The sequence below is a fragment of the Cherax quadricarinatus genome, chromosome 26, assembly GCF_038502225.1.
Source record: "Cherax quadricarinatus isolate ZL_2023a chromosome 26, ASM3850222v1, whole genome shotgun sequence".
NCBI classification, from domain to species: Eukaryota; Metazoa; Arthropoda; class Malacostraca; order Decapoda; family Parastacidae; genus Cherax; species Cherax quadricarinatus.
This window is the reverse complement of record NC_091317.1, coordinates 32,403,369-32,419,789: the sequence shown is the minus strand read 5'-3', so window position 1 is coordinate 32,419,789 and position 16,421 is coordinate 32,403,369. Positions and strand designations below refer to the sequence as shown.

The 16,421-nt window shown below is 44.3% G+C and overlaps 1 long non-coding RNA gene across 2 annotated transcripts in view; it reads right to left on the bottom strand.

The window, feature by feature from the left end:
- Nucleotides 1-16,421, bottom strand: part of LOC138853236 (uncharacterized) — an 89,972-nt gene that overhangs the window by 63,065 nt on the left and 10,486 nt on the right. Inside the window, exon 1 of one of the 2 annotated variants that reach the window (XR_011392460.1) lies at nucleotides 7,123-7,381. The exons of the other annotated variant lie outside the window; for it this stretch is intronic. This is a non-coding gene — a long non-coding RNA (uncharacterized lncRNA). Of the gene's footprint in view, nucleotides 1-7,122; nucleotides 7,382-16,421 lie in introns of those variants that run through there. 2 annotated transcript variants of the gene reach the window in all.

Below are 16,421 nucleotides of genomic sequence, written 5' to 3'. Positions count from 1 at the left end.
TCTTGTGTACCCGTGTACCTTGTGTCTGGTGTACCCGTGTACCTTGTGTCTGGTGTACCTGTGTACCTTGTGTCTGGTGTACCTGTGTACCTTGTGTCTGGTGTACCCGTGTACCTTGTGTCTGGTGTACCCGTGTACCTTGTGTCTGGTGTACCCGTGTACCTTGTGTCTGGTGTACCCGTGTACCTTGTGTCTGGTATACCTGTGTACCTTGTGTCTGGTGTACCTGTGTACCTTGTGTCTGGTGTACCTGTGTACCTTGTGTCTGGTGAACCTCTAACAATAAAGTTTCTCTGGACAGATCCACCTCGACTTCCTGCAACACTGCAAACTCCTGACGTGTTAATTGGAACACAAAAGGCCAAGAGCTATCATTCAACTCCCTCGGTAGTTGTTTTGTATATGTTATGAAATTCAATCATAATATTTCCTAATTTGCTTTTCAATATATCTTAAAGTTACGATGTTAACATTAAAATCTTCAATTAACGAGTCAATTTTAACCAAAGTCTGAAATACAGCGTTAATATTTTTATTTATGAGAATTATACATTAGCATTACGTAATGTTAGGATTTGTACCTTCCTGAACTGTCAAACTATGTATAACTATGGATTACTATGTATAATTATATATAACTGTGTATAACTATGGATAACTATATTGCATAACCATGGATAGCTATGATTCATCTATGGGGAAAAATGTATAACTATGGATATCCATGTTAGCTAGGTATAATTAAGGTTATGCATAAATCTGGCTAATTATACATAACCATGAGTAAGAATGAATAATCAGGGGATTTATCTTATAAGAGGCATCATACGTTGTTAACCTGCTGTAACTGTATTTATCAGGGGATTAACTTGAGGAGTTGTCACAGGAATGACGTCAAGCAACACTGGTCCATGTATGACCACAGAGTACTAACATTAAACAACACTGGTCCATGTATGACCACAGAGTGCTAACACCAAACACTGGTCCATGTATGACCACAGAGTACTAACACCAAACACTGGTCCATGTATGACCACAGAGTACTAACACCAAACACTGGTCCATGTATGACCACAGAGTACTAACACCAAACACTGGTCCATGTATGACCACAGAGTACTAACACCAAACACTGGTCCATGTATGACCACAGAGTACTAACACCAAACACTGGTCCATGTATGACCACAGAGTACTAACACCAAACACTGGTCCATGTATGACCACAGAGTACTAACACCAAACACTGGTCCATGTATGACCACAGAGTACTAACACCAAACACTGGTCCATGTATGACCACAGAGTACTAACACCAAACACTGGTCCATGTATGACCACAGAGTACTAACACCAAACACTGGTCCATGTATGACCACAGAGTACTAACACCAAACACTGGTCCATGTATGACCACAGAGTACTAACACCAAACACTGGTCCATGTATGACCACAGAGTACTAACACCAAACACTGGTCCATGTATGACCACAGAGTACTAACACCAAACACTGGTCCATGTATGACCACAGAGTACTAACACCAAACACTGGTCCATGTATGACCACAGAGTATTAACACCAAACACTGGTCCATGTATGACCACAGAGTACTAACAGCAAAAACTGGTCCATGTATGACCACAGAGTACTAACAACAAACGCTGGTCCATGTATGACCACAGAGTACTAACACCAAATACTGGTCCATGTATGACCACAGAGTACTAACACCAAACACTGGTCCATGTATGACCACAGAGTACTAACACCAAACACTGGTCTATGTATGACCACAGAGTACTAACAGCAAAAACTGGTCCATGTATGACCACTGAGTACTAACACCAAACACTGGTCCATGTATGACCACTGAGTACTAACACCAAACACTGGTCCATGTATGACCACAGAGTACTAACACCAAACACTGGTCCATGTATGACCACAGAGTACTAACACCAAACACTGGTCCATGTACGACCACAGAGTACTAACAGCAAACACTGGTCCATGTATGACCACAGAGTACTAACACCAAACACTGGTCCATGTATGACCACAGAGTACTAACACCAAACACTGGTCCATGTATGACCAAAAAGTACTAACACCAAACACTGGTCCATGTATGACCACAGAGTACTAACACCAAACACTGGTCCATGTATGACCAAAAAGTACTAACACCAAACACTGGTCCATGTATGACCACAGAGTACTAACACCAAACACTGGTCCATGTATGACCACAGAGTACTAACACCAAACACTGGTCCATGTATGACCACAGAGTACTAACACCAAACACTGGTCCATGTATGACCACAGAGTGCTAACTCCAAACACTGGTCCATGTATGACCACAGAGTACCAACATCAAACACTGGTTCATGTATGACCACAGAGTACTAACATCAAGCAACACTGGTCCATGTATGACCACAGAGTACTAACACCAAACACTTGTCCATGTATGACCACAGAGTACTAACACCAAACACTGGTCCATGTATGACCACAGAGTACTAACACCAAACACTGGTCCATATATGACCACAGAGTACTAACACCAAACACTGGTCCATGCATGACCAAAAAGTACTAACACCAAACACTGGTCCATGTATGACCACAGAGTACTAACACCAAACACTGGTCCATGTATGACCAAAAAGTACTAACACCAAACACTGGTCCATGTATGACCACAGAGTACTAACACCAAACACTGGTCCATGTATGACCACAGAGTACTAACACCAAACACTGGTCCATGTATGACCACAGAGTACTAACACCAAACACTGGTCCATGTATGACCACAGAGTACTAACACCAAACACTGGTCCATGTATGACCACAGAGTACTAACACCAAACACTGGTCCATGTATGACCACAGAGTGCTAACTCCAAACACTGGTCCATGTATGACCACAGAGTACCAACATCAAACACTGGTTCATGTATGACCACAGAGTACTAACATCAAGCAACACTGGTCCATGTATGACCACAGAGTACTAACACCAAACACTGGTCCATGTATGACCACAGAGTACTAACACCAAACACTGGTCCATGTATGACCACAGAGTACTAACACCAAACACTGGTCCATGTATGACCTCAGAGTACTAACACCAAACACTGGTCCATGTATGACCACAGAGTACTAACACCAAACACTGGTCCATGTATGACCACAGAGTACTAACACCAAACACTGGTCCATATATGACCACAGAGTACTAACACCAAACACTGGTCCATATATGACCACAGAGTACTAACACCAAACACTGGTCCATGTATGATCACAGAGTACTAACACCAAACACTGGTCCATGTATGACCACAGAGTACTAACACCAAACACTGGTCCATGTATGACCACAGAGTACTAACACCAAACACTGGTCCATATATGACCACAGAGTACTAACACCAAACACTGGTCCATGTATGACCACAGAGTACTAACACCAAACACTGGTCCATGTATGACCACTCACACTACCAGTGTTATAAAGCACTAGCACGGCTCCTCCGTCCTGGTCTCACTGGCGTTCATAAATCTCGATAAGAAAGACACACAGTTTAACCCACCAGCGGACTCAAAAAAATTAATGAAAAAGTCAGCAAATAACTTTTTTACAGATCAAGTCAAAAGAGAGATTGATAACAGAGAGAAAACGGGATCTCTGTTGTCAATAACAGGAGAGGGAGAGGAGAGAGAGAGAGAGAGAGAGAGAAACTTCAATGTACGCAAGAAGCATAGTTTTAGTTGCAGCTCGAAACCCTCAAGGGGCTCAGGCGCTGCAGCTCAATTTGTTTAAGAGACCCAGGAGGTAGATGTCAACTGTTCCAGAATGCGATATCTATATAGACGTCTCCAGAGAATACTAGAGGGTCACCTTAGTGACCTCCCTCCAGCGTCTAGCATGTTGTGGTGTTGTAACTCGGTCACAATATTCTAGTCAAGTTATCATTTAAAATTAACAAGTTTCAATAACACTGAGATCACAACTGAACAATACAAACTAACTAAATACAAGTTGAGATCTTGAATAACAAAGTTGTCTTGGTGGTGATAATTATATTTCATGTAACTTGAATAATTAAGGAGAAGCTTCTATATAGTTCTTGGAGTATAACTTCGTGTACTTATATATCAAAGTTATTCTGTACATATAATCACATAGTGATAAGGGCACCATAGATAAAATGCTGTAGTACTCTTATGTACTGTCTGGTACATTGCTATGATGAGATGTACTCCTAAGCACAAGAGTAATGTGTGTGTGTGTGTGTGTGTGTGTGTGTGTGTGTGTGTGTGTGTGTGTGTGTGTGTGTGTGTGTGTGTGTGTGTGTGTGTGTGTGTGTGAGTACTCAGTAAGACTCGATTTAGATTTAAAAATATGAGTGACAAGTCCCTAAATAACCTAACTTGTGGACCATCGAGGCAATCAAACAGCTTGCTTGAACAATGTGATGACCCATTCACCAAACAATAATGCTGGAAGCAGCGGAGAACAGCACAGCGTCAGGCAGGGAGTCTAAGAGACTATCGACATTAACTATGGACCTTCAAAGATCCTACCCAAAACACATAAAACTCCCTTATTACTGAACCTGAGTTCAGCGATTCCAATTTTCCAACTATGACAATGTATAGATGCCAAAACAATGTAGGTCAAGAGTTGAACTTGGGACCAGAGATATAGTGTCTCCACTGCACACAACCTCTGAAAACGCCAAATATTGAAGTCTAAATAATGATCTGTAAACAGTTGCACAGAGTTACAAGTTGCATGTCCTGGCTCAGTAACACAGACACTCTACCAAAAATGGAGTCTCTTTCAGAGAGACAGAGAGACAGAGACAGAGAGAGAGAGAGAGAGAGAGAGAGAGAGAGAGAGAGAGAGAGAGAGAGAGAGAGAGAGAGAGAGAGAGAGAGAGAGAGAGAGAGAGAGAGAGAGAGAGAGAGAGAGAGAGAGAGAGAGAAAAGAGAAGCATGACTGGCAGATCCAACGTCAAGTGACTGGTAGCAGCTCACCCCTGACACCAACTGTGAAACAAGTGGGTAGTAACTAGCAACACTGACAGCCAATTTCCACCAACGAGCACAATGATGTAGTTATATTCTATTTACATAAGTATTATGTATGTATTGTAAGTCAAATAATATAAAGCGTGAAACCTTCATTTTAGCTATTAATGAAAATAGCAATATAAAATTATATAAATAAAAAGGGTATACAATATTTACCGCATTCTTTCCCTGAGGTCACAATATCAACCCACCCAGGAGACCCAGAGCTTTAGCTTGCAGCTTAAGCCTCTGGCTTAGACACCTCAAAAAACCCAAGTGTTTCAGATCAACCCTCCACAGGACCAGGAGCTGGAAGCCATCTCACTCTAAACACCGAAGATATTTATGCAGTAATATTGTATAGAAGTGCCTGTGTATCATTGACCAACACATGTTCCATGGACCAACACATGTTCCATGGACCAACACATGTTCCATGGACCAACACATGTTCCATGGACCAACACATGTTCCATGGACCAACACATGTTCAAGAGAAACAAGCACTATGTCATCAGGTCTGGCTACTGAAGGTCGGCACCTGGACACTGTTGATACAAGTTCTGGAGTAGCAGCAGCAGCAGCAACAGCAGCAGAAATAACAGCCGGAGAAGCAGCAGGAGCAGCATTATTATTTACGGAGCACTTTGATAATCTACATCACTCAGTTGTTGTAGGCATAAAAAATGTATGAACACTTAAGGGGATTAAATTAATAAAAAACACAAAGTACTCAAAACATGACGGGGACTTAATTAAACATTTTGTTATAAAAGGTAAAGTTTAGTGAGGCGAGGGGCAGGGAGGGTCTCCGGCTCAGGTTTAAGACTAAGAAGGTAGGTAGAGGCCTTAACAAACACCATCACTGTCGTAGCAACGAGGAGTGTCAGCTACTTTGTAGGACGCAGGAGACTCAGGAGTACACTCGCCTGCCACTACCTCTGCACACAGATGTGGTAGTATTGATAATGGACGCACAGGTACGACAGCAGGTTCATTTGTCTACATGGTGTGACACGGTACACACTCGCTTGTTTGTCAGTTAAAAACTGGTCTGTGGAGCGGTGGTCATGGTAGCGGCGGCTCCATACACTTCCTTTCCAGCGAACTGCACAGATTCTGTGGAGAAATTTTCTCCAGGAGGGGGTATCAGTTCCTTTCAGCCCTTTCAGACCTCCCAGAAAGGGCAATGGTATCTTGCTTGCTTCTGCAACAACACTTTTAATTGAAAGCATATGACCGTGTGTCATGATCACGCTATATCTTTGCAAGAGACCAGTGTTGCAGATAGGTTGGGCTAATGAAAGACAATTCATCTTTTACCTTGGCAGGACAATTAGGGAAAATCCTGCAGCTGCTTTACCATGTTAAAGATAGCGTACAATGACGTCTATGGCCAGACAGCAAGAATCAAGTATTCTGTATTGCTTCCTGGGGAAAGTTTGGCAAGGAAAGGAAATATGCTTGACACTTCTGTGTATGGAAGAAGCCAGGGCAAGCTGGGGCAGCGGAAGGCTCCGCACGTGGGCAGATTGCCTTAGACCCTGCCAGGGGAAACATTAACGCCGTGATAATGAACAAAGAACAGTGATCCACGCGTTTTTGTGCATAAAGAACAATCCACAATCGTGGTATATTACGGAGAAGTGTGTGCAGCTTCCTGTAGTGACATTACTGTGAATTTAAAACGATTGAAAGACAAAGCAGTGTCGTATATCGAGTGTATTGAGAACTATCTTTATGGACTAGTGCACAGAGACACATTCTTCAATCAAGTCAACGATACCTGTCGAAAGGTGCAGCCAACACCATAGCTCACACTACAAGAGCAAGGCAGGTTCTGAATGCACTTGTTATGCAGGGGACTGCACAGTTCTTGTGTCGCAAGGGGTTCAAAATCATCCTATAGTCGGCAGTGAATTGTGGGCTTTTGAGCCCAACACAAGTGAGTATAAGGCCCTCGTCAGTATTCAGTTATTCAATGAAATACTGACAACAACCTCTAGGGATAATTATACTTACAACCAATTTTATTTACACAGCCCAAGTGCGGTTGCATCGTCGGCTCCAAGAATGTTCTGAAAGCGGCTGCAGAATGTTGAGTCGTCATCAAGCTAAGTCCCATTACAGTCCATTTATTATATGGTTTAGCGTGTTTGTATGCTAAAACCCCACAGATTCAGTCCTTAGACCATTAGAAGACACACTGCTTTATACGTTTACATGTGGTCTGGAGGATGGAGATTGTAGCTGCAGAGAGCACCAACATCAAGACATACTGCTTCATCTGTAAGTAGAATCAGCAAGAGGATCAGGGCAAAAAACTGATGTAGACAAAGAGTTGAATCCAAACGCTCGAATTGCCACTGAGAGCGGCTAAGAAAGGGAGAGTACAGTTGGAAGGAGAATTAATAAGTATAGGGAAAATTGTCACTAGTGATCATTACTTACTATCCAATCCAAATCAAGGGCTATGGAGGAGGAGCAGATAGCTCTGTCAACGATAAGGTTTGTGTTTGAGTCTAAATGTGTAAGATATATAAGGGGCGTGGAGGTGAGGAAGACCAATTGATCTCTGGAAGAGTCGCAGTGTGACTCGCTAGAGCAAAGGATGACAGCTAAAATCATCTGAGTGGTTTAAGTAATGCTGAAGGTAAGGCTTTTAAATTACAGATAAAGGAACGTCAGGGTAAAACAACAGAACAGAATACTACCGTATGTACAAATAGATACGTCTGAAACAACACGAATGAAAATTTGTGAATGTGGAACGTCGCTGAGCAACGAAAGTATGTTCTTGTTGCAGGATCCGCCAGGAAGGATACATAGTGAATGTAAAGGCACCTAACCAGAGGTAGGATCACCAACACTATTACGTAGTATTACGTGCAGGGGAAAAATGGAAAAAATATTTGGACGTCTGTCTGATTCCCTCCGCATATTTTCATATTCCACTGTCAAGGACCATTATGTTGAAGAAATAACAGAGTGGAGGTGCAGTGAGGTGGCCATGACTGGTGTGCTCATTGTAAGAAACATGTGAGGAGGAGTCTTCTGTTATGAAGCAGTGCCATTACTGCAAGCCAAGACGGTGTTAAAAGTATGATATAATTGACTAATAATTTGCCTATAGTTGAAGGCATGCTTATTGGGCTGTATAGTTGTTAAATATTGTGTAAGAATCACAGTCTACGAAGTCTCGTCGAACAACTGTGTGAGGGATGACTACAGTTCCTCGGCAGGAACTGGGTGTCGGTGGAATCATCAGGGTCATGATAACAGTGTGGACGTGTGTTAGGTTATTGGCTCATTTCTCATAACTGACTGTTAATGATTGTCTCGTTTTGCAATGAATGGAAACAGATATCTTGGCAGACATGAGACAAGGGGTTTAAAACGAGTGTGTGGTCGTTCAGCAGAGTCTAGTTGATCACTTGCTTGGGAAAATAATTGTGTTCGTTATTGTGTTTGGAAGAGTTCTGAAATTGAGAAATTACAAAGTTGTAATTATCTTGGTTTGTCGTCGGGGTTTGTTTATCGCGTCTGCATCAGTGTGTGTGTGTGTGTGTGTGTGTGTGTGTGTGTGTGTGTGTGTGTGTGTGTGTGTGTGTGTGTGTGTGTGTGTGTGTGTGTGTGTGTGTTACTTTGCAGATGGCTTGGAGGCTGTCTCTTCTCTAGCATAGACTTCCTGTAAAGTCTCTACATCCTGAGTGAAGCCGATTCCATAGCCTAGGTCATGCAGGGGTCAGGAGTACTAAACACAGGCAGAACATCAGTCCGTGGTTTGGGCAACAAGCGGTTGTGCGAAAAACAATTCCGGGTTCTGAGGAAGGTCCGTGGTCATGCCGAGATCTGGTAAGGGGCCATACTTATCAGGGATCAGAGAAATTTAATCTCACTTTGATTGATGCATTAAAAACGAGAGGAGAGAACCCAGAGGATGAACGTCGATGAAGCTTGGTGTGTCAGGCACTGTTGGCGTTCCCAGGAAGCTTTCCTCAACCTTACCCGGCATACCGGGATGGTACCTCCAGAACTGACCAAATTAGGACTTAGGAAAAACGCTTCATTACACTGAGCACTGATTGTGAAGCATTTTTTAATTAATAAGATATATGGACGATCAGAAACGCCAGGAGTCGCACACTTTCGCCTACAAACCGCAGATTTGCAGACGACCTCCAGAAATATCTCAGTTACCCATGGACACGCGAGGTCGTCCTCCAGATAAACCCAAGGTAATCCTAGCCCCATTTCACGGCAGCAATAGTACTGAAGCCTGCACTAGGGTAGGTAATGGGTCGGGGTGAACCTAGGTTCCGTCCGTGGGAGGGAGCGAGAGGTTCAATTGTACAGAGCTGACCACTGTTTAAGACCAAGCTTCACTCTGGACACAGCTTTATCAAGTCACAAGAAGTAATGTAAGCTGATGCAACAATACACAGAGTCACAATACCATGACTGGAACAATACCGTGACTGGAACAATACACAAATAACCTGCACTTACGACACAAACTTATGATATTTCGGTCCAACTTGAACTAGTGATTGGTCCAAGTTTGGCCGAAATGTCGGCTTAAGGTTCGTTCTCCTCTGTGGGGTTTTTTTGTGTATTGTGTCACAGTACTGTGACGTTTTTGCTCTTCGTAAGGCAGCATGTCAGTGTCAGGCGTGACTGATGTCAGCAAGTGTCGTGCGTGACTGATGTCAGCAAGTATCAGCACAACCTCTTCGTGTTCACCTGTGTAAGAGAAGTTTAGCTGGTGGCTTGCTGATGCTGAATGATTTATTCTGTTCGTGGTTCCGTAGGTGTTCATGACTGATTCAGAATGTCTTCTACCCTGAGGTCTGTCTTATGACTGGGATCTGTACGTGTGTGTGTGTGTGTGTGTGTGTGTGTGTGTGTGTGTGTGTGTGTGTACTCACCTATTTGTACTCACCTATTTGTGGTTGCAGGGGTCGAGTCACAGCTCCTGGCCCCGCCTCTTCGCTGATTGCTACTAGGTCCTCTCTCTCCCTGCCCCATGAGCTCTATCATACCTCGCCTTAAAACTATGTATGGTTCCCGCCTCCACCACATCACTTTCTACGCTATTCCACGGCCTGACTACTCTATGACTGAAGAAATACTTCCTAACATCCCTTTGATTCATCTGAGTTTTCAACTTCCAATTGTGACCTCTTGTGTCTGTGTCCCTTCTCTGGAACATCCGGTCTTTGTCCACCTTGTCTATTCCGCGCAGTATTTTATATGTCGTTATCATGTCTTCCCTGACCCTCCTGTCCTCCAGTGTCGTCAGGCCGATTTCCCTCAACCTTTCTCCGTAGGACAATCCCCGTAGCTCTGGGACTAGTCTTGTTGCAAACCTTTGCACTTTCTCTAATTTCTTGACGTGCTTGACTAGGTGCGGATTCCAAACTGGTGCTGCATACTCCAGTATGGGCCTGACGTAAATGGTATAGAGTCTTAAGCGAATCCTCACTGAGGTATCGGAACGCTATCCGTAGGTTTGCCAGGCGCCCGTATGCTGCAGCAGTTATCTGATTGATGTGCGCCTCATGAGATATGCTCGGTGTTATACTCACCCCCAGATCTTTTTCCTTGAGTGAGGTTTGCAGTCTTTGGCCATCTAAACTATATTGTGTCTGCGGTCTTCTTTGCCCTTCCCCAATCTTCATGACTTTGCATTTGGCAGGGTTAAATTCAAGGAGCCAGTTGCTGGACCAGGCTTGTAGCCTGTCCAGGTCTCTTTGTAGTCCTGCCTGATCCTGATCCGATTTGATTCTTTTCATTAACTTCGCATCATCTGCAAACAAGGACACTTCTGAGTCTATCCCTTCCGTTATGTCGTTCACATATACCAAGAACAGCACAGGTCCTAGGACTGACCCCTGTGGAACCCCGCTTGTCACAGGCGCCCACTCTGACACCTCGTCGCGTACCATGACTCGTTGTTGCCTCCCTGCCAGGTATTCTCTGATCCATTGCAGTGCCTTTCCTGTTATGTGTGCCTGATCCTCTAGCTTTTGCAGTAACCTCTTGTGAGGAACTGTGTCGAATCCTTCTTGCAGTCCAAAAAAATGCAGTCGATCCACCCCTCTCTCTCTTGTCTTACTTCTGTCACCTTGTCATAAAACTCTAGTAGGTTTGTGACACAGGATTTTCCTTCCCTGAAACCGTGCTGGTTGTCAATTATACACTTGTTTCTTTCCAGGTGCTCCACCACTCTCCTCCTGATGATCTTCTCCATGACCTTGCATACTATACACGTTAGTGATACAGGTCTGTAGTTTAGTGCCTCATGTCTGTCTCCCTTTTTAAAAATTGGGACTACATTTGCCATTTTCCATACCTCAGGGAGTTGCCCAGTTTCAATTGATGTGTTGAATATCTTTGTTAATGGCTCACACAATATCTCTGCTCCCTCTTTAAGGACCCATGGAGAGATGTTGTCTGGTCCCACCGCCTTTGAGGTGTCAAGTTCGAATAGCAGCTACTTCACCTCCTCCTTGGTTATATGTACCTCATCCAGCACTTGCTGGTGTGCCCCCCTGTTCTGATTTCCTGGAGTCCTACTGGTTTCCACTGTAAATACCTCTTTAAATCTTGTGTTGAGCTCCCGACATACCTCTCGGTCGTGTGAATTCCCCATCACCCTTCCTCAGTCTGATTACCTGGTCCTTGACTGTTGTTTTCCTCCTGATGTGGCTGTACAACAGCTTTGGGTCAGTCTTTACTTTTGATGCTATGTCATTTTCATATTGTCGCTGAGCCTCCCTATCTGTGCATATTCGTTTCTGGCTCTTCGGCTAATCTCTTTATTTTCCTGAGTTCTCTGTCTTCTGTACCTTTTCCATTCTCTAGTACACCTAGTTTTTGCCTCCCTACACCTTTGGGTGAACCAAGGACTTGTTCTGTTCTTCCCATTATTTCTGTTTCCATTGGGAACAAACCTCTCCTCTGCCTCCTTGCATTTTGTTGCCACATAGTCCATCATTTCTTTTACTGATTTTCCTGTCAGTTCCCTCTCCCACTGAATGTCTTGAAGGAAGTTTCTCATGCCTGGGTAGTTCCCCCTTTTGTAGTTTGGTTTTCCCAGCCTATTCCTGCTATTCTCTCCACTTGGAGCTCAACTATGTAGTCAAAGCACAGAACCACATGATCACTAGCTCCCAGGGGCCTTTCATACATGATACCCTCGATGTCCGAACTACTCAAGGTGAATACAAGGTTCAGTCTTGCTGGTTCATCCTCTCCTCTCTCTCTGGTAGTGTCTCTAACAAGTTGATGCATGAGGTTTTCCAGTACCACATCCATCATCTTGGCTCTCCATGTCTCGGGACCCCCATGGGGCTCCAGGTTTTCCCAGTCAATCTCCTTGTGATTGAAATCACCCATAACTAGTAACTTTGCTCCCCCCATGTGTGCTCTCCTGGCCACCTCGGCTAGTGTGTCGATCATTGTTCTGTTGCTCTCATCATATTCTTCTCTTGGCCTCCTGCAGTTCTGTGGTGGGTTGTACATTACTGCAATTATCACCTTATGTCACTCAGACTGGATTGTTCCTACTAAGTAGTCCCTTTCGCCCTTGCCATCCATTCCTTCCATTTTCTCAAAACCCCACTGGTTTTTAATGAGCAGTGCAACTCCTCCTCCCCCTTTCCTCCCTCTGTCTTTCCTGAGGGCTTGATATCCGGATGGAAAGATTGAATCTGTTATTATTCTGGTGAGTTTTGTTTCTGTGAGTGCTATTATGTCTGGGGATGTCTCCTTGATTCTTTCGTGCCACTCCTCATACTTGTTTGTTATTCCATCTGCATTTGTATACCACACCTTCAACTTCTTTTCTAAGACTGTGGTCTGGGAGGTGTATTGGGGTTGGGGAAGTGGGAGACCTGGTAAGGAACTATGGGTTGTTGCTGTGGGGGTGGAGTTTGTAATGTAGTGGGTGGGGGCATTGAATGTGGCATGGGTGTTTTGATTTAGAGTGTTTGGTTGCACTGGGGTTGACCTGGTTGGGAGGCTTCTATAGGAAGTTGTGAGGGAGGCTGTATTTGATCTTCCTGGGTCTGGGATCTCCTGTCTGTCTTCTCCATCCCCTCTCTTTCCTCCTTTCGCCTTTGTACCATCTCTCTCAGTTTCTGCCTTTGTGTTCTGTCGCAGTCGAGATACACCTTCCTGTATGCCGGCATGTCCCTTAATCGTGCTTTCTCCTGCAGGACCTTATTCCGAGTCGCTTCTGCCTTGAAGGTCACTTTCACTGGCCTGGTTTTTTTTTTACAAACCCCCCTATTCTCCGAAAATTTTCCAGCTGGGTCATGTCTTCTCCTATTGCTTTCATGCTTTCAATTGCTTTTTTTTCTCCTTGTTTTCTTGCTTCATATGTTTCCCCTTCAACTTCCTGGAGCCCATACACAAAGACTGACCTCACCCTTTCATTCTCCCACTGCATATCCCTGTGTATCCACTCATTTAATTTGGTTTCCTCCACTTCAGCTTTCCTTTCTTCAGTTTCACTGGCTAATGTACTTGGGCTCAGTGGCCTGTCATTTTCCCTTCTCGGCTTCCCTTGGGCTCTGTTGTCTGTTAGGGCCTCCACATAAAGCTTAGCTCTTTCATTTACTACAGTCTCCTCTGATAGAGCCTCTCCATGCAGTTGTGCTCCTTCTTTCCCTACAGTCCCCTTATTTGTGACTGAGGTAGCAGTCTCTGTTGTCAATCCCAAAATGTTCTTTAGTTCTTTAGGCTGTTTCAGATTTTTCAGTTCCTCTTCTAAACTCTGTATCCTAGCCTCTGCTGCTTTGACATGCACCTCCCACTTCCTGCTTTCCATATCTATTCTCTCTTCCATTCTCATGCTAAGTTCTTCTAGTTTCTTTTCCCATTCATCCCTTTTTATGAGCTCTGCTGCCCAATCTTCCTTTGCAGCTTCCTCCTCCTGTCCCTTGGTTTTTCTTGTTGCTCTCTGGCAACCCATTTTTGTTTTATCCTGATTGCCTCAGAGTGGGAAACCTATGTAGTTTTGTATGTTAGGTTAGTAGTGTGTATGTCAGAGTGTGCGGGGGGGAGGTAGTGGAGGAACTGTGGCTATGTGGGAGAGGAGTGGGGAGGGGTGGGGAGGAGGGTGAACGAGTGTGTGTGTGTGTGTGTGTGTGTGTATTCACCTAGTTAGTTACCATTTTGTCCTAGTACAGGTGTGTGTGTATGTGTGTATGAGGGGGAGATACTGTTAATACATACCAGTAATTCTGGGTTATAAAAAGTGGAAATTGCTACTAGGGTCTAAAGCTTCTATGAGTGTCTGCCCTTGTGTGTGTGTGTGTGTGTGTGTGTGTGTGTGTGTAATTATGTGTCGAATTGTGTGGGGGTTTATTATGTGTCTGAAAAGTAGGTGGCTTGTGCTTGGAGTGTAATGCGGATTCTCAGTGGTCGCTTGTGTCCACAACCTCTTGTGACCTGACTCCCACCCTCCTGGGACTTACGCTCACCTACCTACAATGTTGCCTATGCCTGACCTGCCACCTAGGTTATAGTAAGTTAATCGCCTTGTTCAATGGATTACCAATTGCTATTCCTTATTGAATACTTGAGTGCCTATTCTTTATCGTGCTATGAGAGTTAGACTATTCACATTCAGCTTGGCGGTTAATTGGAATCTGGAACCCCACACCCAAACAACCACTCATAGGGGGATACAGTACATGTGTGTGTGTGTGTGTGTGTGTGTGTGTGTGTGTGTGTGTGTGTGTGTGTGTGTGTGTATGTGGGTGTGGGTATATAACATACAGGTTGTGTTTGTGCTTCCACATGCATCCTTACGTTAAAGGATTCTGCCGTGAATAATACATGGTGTTACCTCGGTAGTGTGTCACCATCTACACGACACACTGTTCACACCTGTCTCTGTGTCCTGGTACTGATGGTGGACTTCTCAGCAGCCACAATGTCATGACTGCCACATTGTTGATGCAGTATCTGAGAGCCAGTGTGTTGATGCTGACTACGGCGCCAGCAAGCAGGATTACCCACTGGTTGTTGCCATGTGGTTAATTGGGCTTATATCCACGAGAATACCCAGAGGCTCATTAAGGCTGCATGTCACCTGTTTACCAACAGACAAGAATACTTTCATCCCTAAAAATAAGATGTCAGCTCCCAGTGTATAGACACAGACATCTTGGTGTCCTCCAGGATGTTTGAGTACCCGCTGTGTTTCACGTTAGCAACGCAAGATGAAGAAAGTTGATCTGGTCTTCATGATAGCGCTGTGTTACATGTTGTTACATGTTGTGTGAGACTGAGTGAGAAGACGATGATGATCCGTCTGGTACACTTGTATACAACCAGCCATGCTATAACCATGCTACAAACATGCTAGAGCCAGCCATGTTACAAAGATGCTAGAACCAGCTATGCTACAACCATGCTATGACCAGCCATGCTACAACCAGGCTATAACAAGTCATGCTACAATCATGCTAGTACCAACCATACTACAGCTAACCATGCTGCAACCATGCTAGAGCCAACAATGCTACAATCATGCTACAGCCATACAACCATGCTACAATCATTATACAACCATACTACAATGAACCATGCTACAGCCAATCATGCTTCAACCATGCTACAGCCAATCATGCTACAACCATGCTACAGCCAATCATGCTTCAACCATGCTATTGCCAATCATGCTTCAACCATGCTACAGCCAATCATGCTACAACCATGCTACAGCCAATCATGCTACAACCATGCTACAGCCAGTCGTGCTACAACCATGCTACAGCCAATCATGCTACAACCATGCTACAACCAGCCATGCTACAACCATGCTACAGCCAATCATGCTACAACCATGCTACAGCCAATCATGCTTCAACCATGCTACAGCCAGTCATGCTTCAACCATGCTACAGCCAATCATGCTACAACCATGCTACAGCCAGTCATGCTACAGCCAGTCATGCTACAGCCAGTCATGCTACAACCATGTTACAGCCAATCATGCTTCAATCATGCTACAGCCAATCATGCTACAACCATGCTACAGCCAATCATGCTACAACCATGCTACAGCCAATCATGCTACAGCCAGTCATGCTACAACCATGCTACAGCCAGTCATGCTACAGCCAGTCATGCTACAACCATGCTACAGCCAGTCATGCTACAACCATGCTACAGCCAACCATGCTACTGCCAATCATGCTTCAACCATGCTACAGCCAATCATGCTACAACCATGCTGCAGCCAGTCATGCTACAACCATGCTACAGCCAATCATGCTTCAACCATGCTACAGCAAATCATGCTA